The sequence below is a fragment of the Acipenser ruthenus genome, chromosome 40 (genome assembly GCF_902713425.1).
Source record: "Acipenser ruthenus chromosome 40, fAciRut3.2 maternal haplotype, whole genome shotgun sequence".
In the NCBI taxonomy this organism is placed as follows: Eukaryota; Metazoa; Chordata; class Actinopteri; order Acipenseriformes; family Acipenseridae; genus Acipenser; species Acipenser ruthenus.
Window position 1 is genome coordinate 9,900,948 of NC_081228.1, and position 14,459 is coordinate 9,915,406.

At 41.4% G+C, this 14,459-nt stretch overlaps 1 pseudogene; it reads right to left on the reverse strand.

The window, feature by feature from the left end:
• Positions 1-1,794: 1,794 nt before the first annotated feature.
• On the reverse strand, positions 1,795-14,164 carry LOC117414380 (tripartite motif-containing protein 16-like; annotated as a pseudogene).
• Positions 14,165-14,459: the final 295 nt, after the last annotated feature.

Here is a 14,459-nt window from a genome sequence, read left to right on the forward strand (position 1 = left end):
AAACCTTTTTATTTTTTTACAGATCCATATTCTAATAGCTTTTGAGCCCTCAGTTCTTTACTTGTGTGGTAATGCCCTTCTCATTACAATAACAAGAAGGGTCGGGCATGTGACTGCAGGAGGCGGGTATGTGACTGCACGAGGAGGGCATGTGACTGCACGAGGAGGGCAAGTGACTGCACGAGGCGGGCATGTGACTGCACGAGGAGGGCATGTGACTGCAGGAGGCGGGTATGTGACTGCACAAGGAGGGCATGTGACTGCACGAGGAGGGCATGTGACTGCACAAAGAGGGCATGTGACTGCACGAGGCGGGTATGTGACTGCACGAGGAGGGCATGTGACTGCACGAGGCGGGTATGTGACTGCACAAGGAGGGCATGTGACTGCACGAGGAGGGCATGTGACTGCACGAGGCGGGTATGTGACTGCACGAGGAGGGCATGTGACTGCACAAGGCGGGTATGTGACTGCACGAGGCGGGCATTACCACACAGTAAAGGGCTCAAATGCTTAATTATACAATCCTGGCATGCTGGCCTCGATGAGTCTCAGCGAGATGGAGTGTATTTCCTAAAGCCTCCACATTACAGTTTGGAACATTCACTCCATCACAATACCTCTTAACCTAATGACAATTATTCTTTTTTTGAAGTGGTCAACACCATCTCTATTTTCTAGTAAAGGTGTAATGATAGAGCATGGTGAGGTCTGATAAGGCTTGTCACGAATAGCATTCCTTTTAACTTCCTCCTCTTTGCATTTAGCAAACTGTTAGTCTGTACCACTTTACATAAACAAAAGGTCAACAAACACGACAAACTCCACTAAAACCCAGTGTGGCTCCGTACAGGTGCTGTTTACAAGCTCACTGTTAGGCTAGTTTTTCCTGCCAATGTTTTTAGCTCCTAGTTCCCCTGTGAAACGTATACCTCTAAAATGGCAAGCAAGTGTACATACATCAAGTTCTAATCTTGTGTCAGAAAAATAGCTCAGCTACTGGTTAGAAAATGAGATGAGAGTGATGATAATAGGGCAGCAGTGTGGAGTAGTGGTTAGGGCTCTGGACTCTTGACCGGAGGGTTGTGGGTGGGGGACACTGCTGTTGTACCCTTGAGCAAGGTACTTTACCTAGATTGCTCCAGTAAAAACCCAACTGTATAAATGGGTAATTGTATGTAAAAATAATGTGATATCTGTATAATGTGAAATAATGTATAATGTGAGATCTTGTAACAATTGTAAGTCGCCCTGGATAAGGGCGTCTGCTAAGAAATAAAATAATAATAAAAGATATTTGTGAAAGTATTAGTACATCAGCTATGTTGTTAGTGATTCAGGCACTGTTTGTTTGTTTTCTACAAACCATCTCTTGATGATACTTTTGTTACCAAGTATATGTTTCATATACTGCCCATGTATTGAACATTGTTGGTTTACACAAATGAAAGAAAAGTCTTATCAGTGGGGGCTGTGGCAGACATGGAGGAGAAATGGTAGGTTTTAAGTATTTATTTAAACACAAACAAAACAATAAACAAACAGCACGGCTAACACAATCACACAATCTCTCCCTGCACAACACTTCAACACACAGTGCACCTTCCTCCCTTATATTTGTGACGTGACTTAATTAATTTCCCCCTCTCCCTCCCGTGTGCATATTCCAAATGTGAACAATGAACACATACCCATTCACACTGAACACTTCAAACACACGCACACACACATGCACACACTCTGTCACAGGGCCCCTTGAATAAGTATCCCCCCCAACCCCACCCCCACCCTGGCATGAAAAGCTATCTGCACCACTGAAGGCATCAACATTCTATCAAGGACATGAAGAGGGTTCTAAATTAAGGAAAAGTCTGTTGATAATAAATGATCTGCCAGGTAGAATCATCCCTGGATATATTGATTTAATATAAAAGGTAAATATTTGCTCTTCTTTTTAAAAATACAGTTCTGGTACAGTATAAACAGAATATTTAACAAACTACGATGCATGTATAACACATTTGGAAATGTTGATAGTACCATGTATTACTTGTTCTATAAAGCATATTAAAAGCATATTTTAAGCATTAATTATGTGCTTATGAACAATTCTAAGCACCAAAGCCTTCTGGAAGATACCCAGAAACTCAAGGAGGCTAAGAACGTTCCCTTTCAACATAACAGTGGTCTAGTTCAGCTTGCAGATTGTTACACTGGAATTTACACAAGGAAGTCAAAACCCAGGATAGAGTGGCTCAGTGAATGTGGTTTGGAATGTGTGCAGGAACATCATTGAGTCCCCAGAGACTCCATAAAATGACAAGGAGGCGGCAGTAAAGTCCAGATACACTCCTATTCGACGGCGGTAGGGAGCAATTATTTCAATTTTCTTGTTATTATGCCGGGCAGTATAAATGGAATCAGAGCAGTACAAACTGCAGGAGATGTCATTGCGTCCAAGGACACAGGCATACTGCCCCCCTTTCCTGTTGATTCCTTTATATGTGACTCCTATAAAAGCATCTCCCCCACTCCACTCAACCTCCCAGTAGCAGCGAGTTCCAGACAAACTCTCTCTGCAAAGCACCTGGGTCCACCTGTCAAATCTCTCTGGGGATCAGGATATCGCTGGGCTTGTGTACTTCGGGTCACCTTTCTGTTCCCGTCAGACAGATGGAGTTTTCTATGCGCTGTGTTGGGGTCCAGTGTCAGCTGACGGGAATCTGATTAAAGAGAAGAGGACAGTTAGACAAAAGACAACTATATGAATGGGTACCAGAATTATTTTGCCTTGCAGCAAACCTGGAAAAATCAATCATTTCAATTTTTTTAAAGTAAATGTTATTTGAAAAAATATATCTATGTCAGAAAGTAAATATTATTTGAAGATATTTTAATGTCTTTTGTGGAAAGTAAATGTAGAATAGTATCAACAAATTCTTCTCAATTGTTTTAAGGGCCTTTTTTGAAGTTATTGAAATGAACATATTTATTTAGCATTCTGCATGTCAGAATGCCACCATGAGTTAATTACTGTTTGTGCAATTATAAATTTGAAAATAGTTTAAAAAGAAAATACTTAAATGTATTTAAAATGATTTTACTCATAGCACCAGCATTCATGATAAATATTTTGCAGCTGGCACTAGAACCACGTCAGCTAATATCCTCTCTCGCTGACCTGGGACTCTCCGGCACTGCTCTGCCTGGTTCACCTCCTACCTCTCTGACCGCACCTACCAGGTAACCTGGCGCGGCTCAACCTCCACACCTCGCCCTCTCTCAACAGGAGTCCCCCAAGGGTCAGTCTTGGGTCCTCTCCTGTTCTCACTCTACACCCACTCCCTGGGCCCCCTCATCGCATCCTATGGTTTCTCATACCACTTCTATGCTGACGATGCTCAGATCTTCCTCTCCTTCCCCCCCTCTGACCCCACAATCCCATCCCGTATCTCTACCTGTCTGTCTGCTATCTCCTCCTGGATGCACTCGCATCACCTCAAACTCAACCTCTCTAAATCTGACCTCCTTTTCTTTCCCTCCTCCTCCCTCCTCCTCCTCCCCTCTCTCTCTATCTCTGTTCCTCTGGAATCTACCACACTCTCTCCCTCTTCCTCTGCTAAGAACCTCGGAGTCACCCTGGACCCCTGCCTCTCTTATTCCCAGCACATCTCCACTCTGGCACGCACTTGCCGATTCTTCCTGAGCAACATCCGAAGAATCCGACCCTTCCTCACCAACTACACCACCCAGCTCCTGGTCCAGGCCTTGGTACTCTCCCACCTAGACTACTGCAACTCCCTCCTGGCTGGCCTCCCTGCGTCCGCCACCCGTCCGCTCCAGCTCATCCAGAACTCCGCTTCTCCCACGCAACTCCACTGCTCCGCTCACTCCACTGGCTCCCGTTCACCGCTCGCATCCAGTTCAAGACTCTTGTACTAGCCTCAGATGCCTTGACCAGACTGCACCCAGCTACCTCCAGACCCTCATCTCTCCCTACACCCCCACTCGACCTCTCCGCTCCGCCTGCACTTGAAGACTGGCTCTACCTCCTCTACACTCCCCTGCCTCCAGAGCCCGCTCCTTCTCCACCCTCGCTCCGCAGTGGTGGAATGACCTTCCTACAGATGTCAGGACTGCCCAGTCCCTGACCACATTCCGGCGCCTCCTTAAGACTCACCTCTTCAGAAAGCACCTGTAGAACTCCTCTGTTTTTCCCCTGGGACACTTATCACCCTTCCTTAAATGCGCTTTACTTGCTCTTATCTGCCCCCTATTTTACTGCATTTAATCCTTTACTTCAGAGTACTGTAACCTGTCAAGTGTTTAATCGGTAGTATTTTGTACTTAATCACATCCTGATGTAACTATCACTGACACTGTTATCTGCTGTATTATTGAATTGTATTTTGTCATACTTGTACTTGCTTGAACCAAAGTCATTGTATTTATCTTGCTGTTAATTGTATTATTACTTGTACTGTGATTCTTGAAATGTATTTGTTTACGACTGTAAGTCGCCCTGGGTAAGGGTGTCTGATAAGAAATAAATAAATAATAATATAAAGGCAATAGAGAGACAGCCAATCAGTGCAGAAAAACCACACGGAAATTCTGATTGGAGCTCGAAGTTTTTCTGTGAACAAGCGTTTTAAATAATACATTGTCATATGTGGTTTGCTTTTTGTGAGTGTCCTGGCTGGTACGCTATTTATAATGGTTAACAGTATTTAAGCATGTTTTTTTAACAGTAAGAGTTTTTTTTTCTTGCCATGTCATGTGACCATAGTAAACCTCAGCACCAGTAAGATTCAGGAGGTTCCAGTGCCTATGCCAAAACATATTTAAATATTTTCAAATAATTTACTTTGTAAAAAAAATATTTTAAAATATTACAACTATTAGAATTAGTTCCTATTTTCAAATAAAATCTCAAATGTACACACAGTTACTAATAAATAATAATTGCAGTCTTCAAACTCTACCCTTCTCTGTTCTCTGCTGTTAACTCAAAATGAAGTGACACATCATCCAATCAAACAGACTTACATTTTAAAAACTCAGCTCTGGTCCTTGGCTCTGGATCCTGCAGACTGTAAACTGCAACTTCATTCACTGGGCAATGAAAAGAGAGAAAAATCAACTTAGTGACTGAATCTGCAATGAATCTACAATGTTTATATAGCCAGGAATGTGCAAGAGGTGTTTATTAATATTTTACAAGCACTGGATTAAAGAATGTATATATTTGTGTATATAATACATACATTGACAAAACGGAATGTTGGATGCTGCAAGCTGATTGGCTGTTGAGGGGCTTTCAACAGTGCATTAAATAGTTTAATGCATGGCGGAACTTATTTTTGTCTAATTGGAGTAAGATTAATAAATATCAATACACAGCATATTAGACTCGCAACAGCTGAGCCTGGGTGTAGTTATTTTCAGTTTCTACTCTGTGCCTTATTATTTTTTTCTCGATTATTTTCACTATAAGCAGTATATATATATATATATATATATATATATATATATATATATATATATTCACAGTCCTTAAGTTTTTAGACATGTTTTACTATTATTTCAGCCATTTCTGCTAGTTATCCCATCACGACCTAGCGCATTGCGAAGCCTGCAGCTAGATTTTGCTCTTCCCCCAGGTCTAGCACATCTCGGTGGTGTGTACTCTCATTTTAACTAGCTTTAGCCATTAGAGGTAAGTAGCTGGACAGAGCTACAATTAATTATTTTTTTATCCCGGTTGGGATAAACTAGTATTGTATTTGATGTTGGAAATGTTGAAAACCTCCTGTTTAACCTTGTCTCATGGACTATTATTTCTCCAAAGCGGAAGAATATATAATAACTGTGACGGGGTACTGCCCCGTCTTTATGATCAATGTTGGGACTGGCAGGGAGGGGGTTAAAATTCCTCCCTGCCAGAAAAACATGTGAGAATGTGGCTGGAGCCCTAATTGACTAATCAGTAATTATTGAATAATTGGGCTCCAGCCACAGGGAATAAAAGCCAGGGGAGAGGCCCTGGCTAGGAGAGAGTTGAAGGAGAGTTCCAGAAGCAAGAGTGTTTTTGTATGTGGTGTTTTTCTGTTCCAGTGAAGGCAACGCCCAGCCTGGAAATCTTTATTTTTGTAAGTTTTGCTTTGTGTGTATTTTGTGTTTAAAACCTTTTTTGTTTGGCCCTTGTGCTGGTTTATTTTGTATTTTTGTTTATTAAAAACTTTATTTTTGAACTTTATACTGTCTCTGAGTCTCCAGGTGGCGCTATCCCACTTCTGAACACCAACTGTGACAGGATGGACTGAGGTTTGAGACTCAGAGACAGTATAAAGTTCAAAAATAAAGTTTTTAATAAACAAAAATACAAAATAAACCAGCACAAGGGCCAAACAAAAAAGGTTTTAAACACAAAATACACACAAAGCAAAACTTACAAAAATAAAGATTTCCAGGCTGGGCGTTGCCTTCACTGGAACAGAAAAACACCACATACAAACACACTCTTGCTTCTGGAACTCTCCTTCAACTCTCTCCTAGCCAGGGCCTCTCCCCTGGCTTTTATTCCCTGTGGCTGGAGCCCAATTATTCAATAATTACTGATTAGTCAATTAGGGCTCCAGCCACATTCTCACATGTTTTTCTGGCAGGGAGGAATTTTAACCCCCTCCCTGCCAGTCCCAACATTGATCATAAAGACGGGGCAGTACCCCGTCACAATAACATTGTTTGTTTTTTTTTAAATAAAAACAAATTGTTTTTTTCTATGTTTTATTGTGTCTGTTTTATAAGTGGGATAACACACTCCAGGGCTTGTGGGCTGTGTTGCATTAACATATGTCTTTGTTGATATGTTTGTTGATAGCAGTGTGGAGTAGTGGTTAAGGCTCTGGACTCTTGACCAGAGGGTCGTGGGGTCGATTCCAGGTGGGGGACACTGCTGCTGTACCCTTGAGCGAGGTACTTTACCTAGATTGCTCCAGTAAAAATCCAACTGTATAAATGGGTATTTGTTTGTAAAAATAATGTGATATCTTGTAACAATTGTAAGTCGCCCTGGATAAGAGCGTTGGCTAAGAAATAAATAATAATAATAATACTTAGCTTGCTTCGTGCCTCCAGCCCACCCACAGCCGTATGTTAATGCAGTACACTCCACGCCTTGTCGTGTGTTATCCCTTACATATAAATAGGTTTCACACCAACCTGTTTTAGTCATTTTGCTTAATTCCCCCTTGCAGAAGTCCTCAATATGTTCCTTAAGTTCAGCCACAACTTTCCTCATCGTCCCAGAAGAGATGTTTGGATTGACAGTAACACTGGGTAAATCTCCAGTTACAGGAGGGGCACAGAGAGCCTGGAAATTCTACAACATGAAAGTGGAGAAAATTAGTTTTCAGTGAAACAGAATGGGGTCCAAAACTTTTCTGGGGAACACCAATGGTCTATTCAATTGGAAAAGACTGTCTGAAACCACACTCCTAATTAATTTCAAACTTTCTTCACAGCAGTGAGTTTACCTGTAGAAAATGGATGTGATCCTCTGTTTCTGAAAGCTGTTTCAGCTCAGCGTTTCTCCTCCTCAGCGCATCAATCTCCTGCTCCAGTCTCTTTATGAGTCCTTCAGCCTGATTCACTGAAGCCTTCTCATTAGCTTCTATCAGCACAAGAACCTCAGCGCGGACTCTCTTAATGGATCGGATTAGCGCAGTAAATATCATCTTACTTTCCTTTATTTCTGTCTGTGCTGTGCTCTGAGTGAAACAGTGAAGTAGACAAAACATCATATTATTTAGAATGTATATGCAAAATACATAAATACACAGTGGCTTCCTGTCAGTTTCGAACTGATGCTAACATTTTACTTTTAACTTATAAAACCCTTAATGGATTAGCACCCATTTACCCAAGGGTAAATACAAATATATGGGAGGAAGGGACTTTTCCTATGAGGCTCCTACATTATAGAATTCTCTGCCTTCTTTTATCAGAGAAGCTAGAAGTCTCGCTGTTTTTAAGTGAAGATTGAAAACGTATTTATATTCAAAAGCCTTTTTTTTATTATAGCCTTTCTATTATTGATATCCATTAGCACTGTTTTTATTATGTTGTGTGTATGATGTTGTTTTATTATTTTTTAATATCACATTTTTTCAACGCATGATTGGAGACTTATTTATATAAAATATCCTTTTTATTATTTTAGTTCTGATATATCTATAATGAATGTTTTCCTATGCTGTGTGTATCGTGTTTTTGATGGTTTTTGTGAAGCACTGTGATGGAGTCGTTGTTGTTATCTTTTTATTATTTTAGTTCTGCTATATCTATAATGAATGTTTTCCTATGCTGTGTGTATCGTGTTTTTGATGGTTTTTGTGAAGCACTGTGATGGAGTCGTTGTTGTTATCTTTTTATTATTTTAGTTCTGCTATATCTATAATGAATGTTTTCCTATGCTGTGTGTATCGTGTTTTTGATGGTTTTTGTGAAGCACTGTGATGGAGTCGTTGTTGTTATCTTTTTATTATTTTAGTTCTGCTATATCTATAATGAATGTTTTCCTATGCTGTGTGTATCGTGTTTTTGATGGTTTTTGTGAAGCACTGTGATGGAGTCGTTTTGTTATCCCAGCTGAAGCAGGTAGGCAGGCAGGTGAGGCTCGTAATGGAGGCACGGAGACACAGAGTTGCGGTGAACACACACGCACTGGCGCAGTATTTATTATCAAACAAAAGACACACTCAGGCACGTTACCAACAATGGGAAACGTACCGAGAAAAAAACGTACCTCTCCAAAACGAAATTAAAATGTGCAGCTCCTCACAGAGGCCTTGCAGCAGCCCTGATCACACTGATCAGCTGGTTGGTATACGCGCTCCGCCGAGACACACCTACCAGCTTAATTAACAGCTGATCTCGGATAGAGCGAGCACATACAAGTGCTAATCCTGTCTGATGGTTGGGGGTTCAAATCCCCTATATAAATGGGTACCAGAATTTGTATTATAAATGAATGTGATATCTTGTAACACTTGTGTCTGCTGAGACTCTAGTCCACAGTGCCACAGGATCTTCTGGATTTTACCCTAATTGATTAAATGATTGTTGTAATTGGTCTGAATTTCCATTTGTTCCAGGTATTTAGCAATTGATGATTAAGAGATGCCTACAAAACATACTGCAGGATTGAGGCCCTCCAGGACCAGGGTTGTCTACCTCTGTGCCAAGAAATCAAATAAATCTGTATTTAGGTCCACATTGGCAACTTCAACTACAAATCTGTTAGGTTTAAACGTTGAAACGAATAAACAATGACGTTTTAATAAATGTTTAGTATTATATTTAATTAGTGTATACTTGAGAAAAACACAGTGAAAAGGAAAGAACTTAATGTCACTTAGTCTTATAGTTGAAATGCTGTGTGTGTGTGTCATTTGGTCTTATAGTTGAAATGCTGTGTGTGTCTGTGCCTCTTAGTCTTATAGTTGAAATGCTGTGTTTGTCTGTGCCTCTTAGTCTTATAGTTGAAATGCTGTGTGTGTCTGTGTCACTTAGTCTTATAGTTGAAATGCTGTGTGTGTCTGTGCCTCTTAGTCTTATAGTTGAAATGCTGAGTGTGTCTGTGTCACTTAGTCTTATAGTTGAAATGCTGTGTGTGTCTGTGCCTCTTAGTCTTATAGTTGAAATGCTGAGTGTGTCTGTGTCACTTAGTCTTATAGTTGAAATGCTGAGTGTGTCTGTGCCTCTTAGTCTTATAGTTGAAATGCTGTGTGTGTCTGTCCCTCTTAGTCTTATAGTTGAAATGCTGTGTGTGTCTGTGTCACTTAGTCTTATAGTTGAAATGCTGTGTGTGTCTGTGTCACTTAGTCTTATAGTTGAAATACTGAGTGTGTCTGTGCCTCTTAGTCTTATAGTTGAAATGCTGTGTGTGTCTGTGTCACTTAGTCTTATAGTTAAAATGTTTAAATTATTAAAATAAAAGTCTAAATGGTATTGGTTAGCCCTGTGCTCCATACTCACTTTCAGTAAGTGCACAGCCTGTTTCAGCTCCCCCAATTCTTTCAGTCTCTCCAAGATTCTCTGTTGTAGTTCTGCCTGCGTCTCTCTCAGCTGCTTCTGTGTTCAAAAACAGTGACATTTTTGATGTGACATTGGGTGAGATCAAAACTTTTTGTAAGCTGAACAATTAGCAAAGTCAAATTAAGCAAATTATTAGTTCAATTAAGGTTTCAATTAAGTACCCAAGAACTCGGGTTGGAACAAAAGCCACCAGGATAGTGGGTCTCCAGGACCAGGGTTGAGAACCCCTGCTCTAGTGCATTCAATCCCCTTCAATTCGAAGACGACCAACAACAACATTATGTATGGGATATCCCTGCCCATTGGGTAGGTATTACAGAGCTCTTTATATCAGAGCTGCCGATAGGCCCCTTCCTGGGATGATGCACTCAGTCCCGCCCACCGAGGGATTAAAACCATCATCCTGAGGAAGCTATTTCTCTTTTTGCTTCTCAAGATGGTTTGGTAAGACCTCTGTGTTTAACTGAGCGTTGTTTGTAAAAAGAGCTTCCTGAGTCGACTGCATTTCCCTGCATTCGTGCTGAAAGCCGGCTTGTCACTTTCCCGGAATCAGTGACTCCTAACTGAAGTTTCTTTTTCTGTCTTCAGCAGCCTGCTCGCTTGTCTTGTGTTTGCTGTTTGCTTTTCAGCTCAACCGCCGTGGCTTCAGCCCTTGTGTCTCCCTGGTGCATGCTATGCACTGACCAGGTGTATGACTACGTGGTTAGGGTAGACATGCTGCATAGCTGCCCCCCGGTGTTTCTGTACCTCGGTGCACACGGTGCTCATTGCACACGGTGCTCTATGCACAAAGTGCGTATATATCCCTCGGCTCTCTGGTACGCATGGGTGCTCCGTGCAACTGGTGCACACTGTGAACTCGGTATACACTATATTCGGTGCACGTAGTGCTCACGATACACAGTGCAATCAGTGCCTGATATGCATGGTGCTCGGTACAACAGTAGACGCTGAGTCTCCCATGGCCGAGCCATCACCCGAGTATTGTCACCGCGTACCAGGATGGCGTGCTCACGGAGACCCTGCTCCCACAGCTGGTGGCCACGGAGCTCCGCCTCATATCTAGTATGCTGCTCCATATATCTGGCCTTTAAGGGCAAGCCCTTGCACCTCAGACTCCTGGGTGCTCGCTACCTTACACAACAGTTACGCGTTGCAGTTCCGTTTGAGACCTCCCCCCTTCCGAGGAGCCTCGCATACTTTCATGTCGGACCCTCATCAGGCCTCGGTACTCAAAGAGGAAGTGGCCGCCTTGCTCTGCAAGCGAGCCATCCGTCTCATACTGACCAGCTCTTTGTCTGTTACGGTATCCGGACCCTAGGACAGCCCCTCTCAAAGCAGCGACTGTTGCATTGGATTGCTGACACGGTTGCTGAGGCTTATGACACTGCAGGCTTACCCCCCACCTGGGAGAGTAGCCGTGCACTCTACTAGAGGGTTGGCTATATCTTGGGCTCTCTTCAGAGGGGCCTCGCTGTCTGATATATGTATGGCGGCTTTGAACATAACAGTGCTTTGGCTCAGAATAATGATTATTTAAATTACTCCCAATGATGGGTCCTGTATTGCCAACAAGTTTTAAAATAATCTGGTAAGAATAACTGCCAAATGTAATCTACTCAACGGCAAACTGCTGCCAGCAACAAAACAATACAAAAGGAAACTGGCTGCACAATAACTGTCCAGAAGAAGGAACTTCTTCAAACTACAAGTACAGAATAGTGGCTGCTTTGAATGTGCTGCATATTTTCTTTTTGTCAAGCAACTAACTGAAGCAGCTTTCACTTGAATGTTCAGAATATTATATTAAATATGCTGTTTGGAAATACGTGTTGGCTTGCAAGGTTTTTTTTTTATTTATTTTACACATAAAGATTTAACTATAATATCTTAAATAGTTCAACTGAAATATGATTTATGATTTTATACAGAGAAAATACTAGAAATATAAATACTACTAATTATTGTTCCACAAACTTTAAAATAAAATCCTGAAATACATTTTAATCCATAATAGTTTAGGCAGAGAAAGTAAAAGACACTGTAAAAAAACGTGCTTAATATCCGGGAATCCTTCTAGGATAGATAGATTATATTTAAAAATCTCTTGCCTGTTTCGCTGTTCTTTCTGTGTCAGCTGAGACTGTGTCGTGGCTCTTGTGTTTTTTATCAGCACACAACCAGCAAATGCACATCTGATCAGTTCTGCAGAACCCATCCAACATCTTCTGGTGTTCAGCACAAAGCTTTTGATCCAGATTTCCAGTTGCATCGACCAGTTTGTGCCTCTTAAATGCAGCAGCTTCATAGTGTGGCTTGACATGTGTTTCACAGTAAGAAGCCAGGCACGTCAAACAGGATTTTACAGCTTTGAACTTTCTCCCAGTGCAGAAATCACACCGTACATCTCCAAGTCTAGCATAATTCTGAGCAGGAGGAGGCTTGAGTCCAGTCTTCTTTAATTTCTCCACAACTTCAGCCAGCATGGTGTTTCTGCGCAGAACTGGCCTTGGCGTAAAGGTCTCTCTGCACTCAGGGCAGCTGTAGATTCCTATATGATCAGTCTGATCCCAGCAGTTCTTAATACACCCCATACAGTAACTGTGTCCACATGGAATAGCGACTGGGTTCTTCAATATATCCAGGCACACTGGACAGCTAAAGTGGTCCTCTCCAACTAGAATATTTGCTTCTGCCATTTTTGATTCCGTGAGAGAGACGATTTTACAACAGAAGAAGCTGAACTGTGCCCTCTGGTTCCCTGGAGTGGTGTGTGGCTCTGAGAGGCGGGGTTTGAAAAGCAGGCTGAGCTGACACCGTGTGAAAGACGCGGAGAGGAGAGAGTGGGGGATGGGACTGGAGTCTGAGAATGGCTCTGTACAAAGAGAAACAGATCATATATCACTGTTCTTATCCACTTCTCTGCAGGTTTATAACTGGGAAAATAATGCAGAACATGTTGATTTAGTATTTCATTAAAGAAAAATCTGTAAACACCTCAGAATCAAACAGCAGTACAGTACGTGCTGACTGCAGCCCCGTGTATTAATTCCATTTCACTTATCAATATATCAGTATATCAATATATCGTAAATATGTTTTAACTTTGTTGACTTGCTTTTTCTAATTTATCTCATAAAAAGCAGCACCCCGTTTTAATTCGTACTGCGGATGGTAATTGCTTCTCATCTGCTTGTCTCCAACTCATTTTACGAGTCTTCCTCTCTTTTCTTAAATGCACAAACCCGCTGCATTGAAAGAACCCATTCCCAACACTGGACTGCTACAACTGAACACTTCGTCTGCTAAAATAAAAACCGCTTCAGCAATATTTAATTTGCTTTGTATTATTGTGCAATTCGTGTGTATATGATAACAGTATGATATTAATGCTTTGTTTTTAATTGTTTTGTATATTTGTGATGTGTATCGTCAGTGCTTAATTTGTAAATCGGGAGGTCCCGGAACACATAGTGAGTGCGAGAGGGGGGTGTTCCGGGGGGCTCTGAGGTACCGGAACGCATGAGATAAAAGTGACAAACACAATGTAGCCAGACAGTGTAACTATAACCTGTGTGAAGTGATAAACACAATGTAGCCAGACAGTGTAACTATAACCTGTGTGAAGTGACAAACACAATGTAGCCAGACAGTGTAACTATAACCTGTGTGAAGTGACAAACACAATGTAGCCAGACAGTGTAACTATAACCTGTGTGAAGTGACAAACACAATGTAGCCAGACAGTGTAACTATAACCTGTGTGAAGTGACAAACACAATGTAGCCAGACAGTGTAACTATAACCTGTGTGAAGTGACAAAGGCCAAGAGAGAGATAGAAATCAATATTGCTAAGGGGGCTAAAACCAATTCCAAAATGTTTTTCCAATATTATAACAGCAAGAGAACATTCAAAGAGGAGGTTAAATGTCTAAGAGACACAAATGGCAAAATCATAGATGAAGAAAAAAAAATAGCAAATATATTAAATGATTACTTTTCACAGGTTTTTACAAAGGAGGACACGGACAACATGCCCCACATGTCGACCTGTTCCTATCCAGTTTTAAATAACTTTAGCATAACAGAGGCAGAAGTGTTAAAGGGACTAGGAGCTCTTAAAATAAACAAATCCCCTGGGCCGGATGAGATCCTCCCAATAGTACTCAAAGAAATGAAAGAAGTTATTTACAAACCGCTAACCAAGATCATGCAACAGTCTCTTGACACAGGGGTTGTACCAACAGACTGGAAAATAGCAAATGTAATACCAATCCACAAAAAGGGAGACAAAACCGAACCAGGTAACTACAGACCAATAAGCCTGACTTCTATTATATGTAAACTTATGGAAACT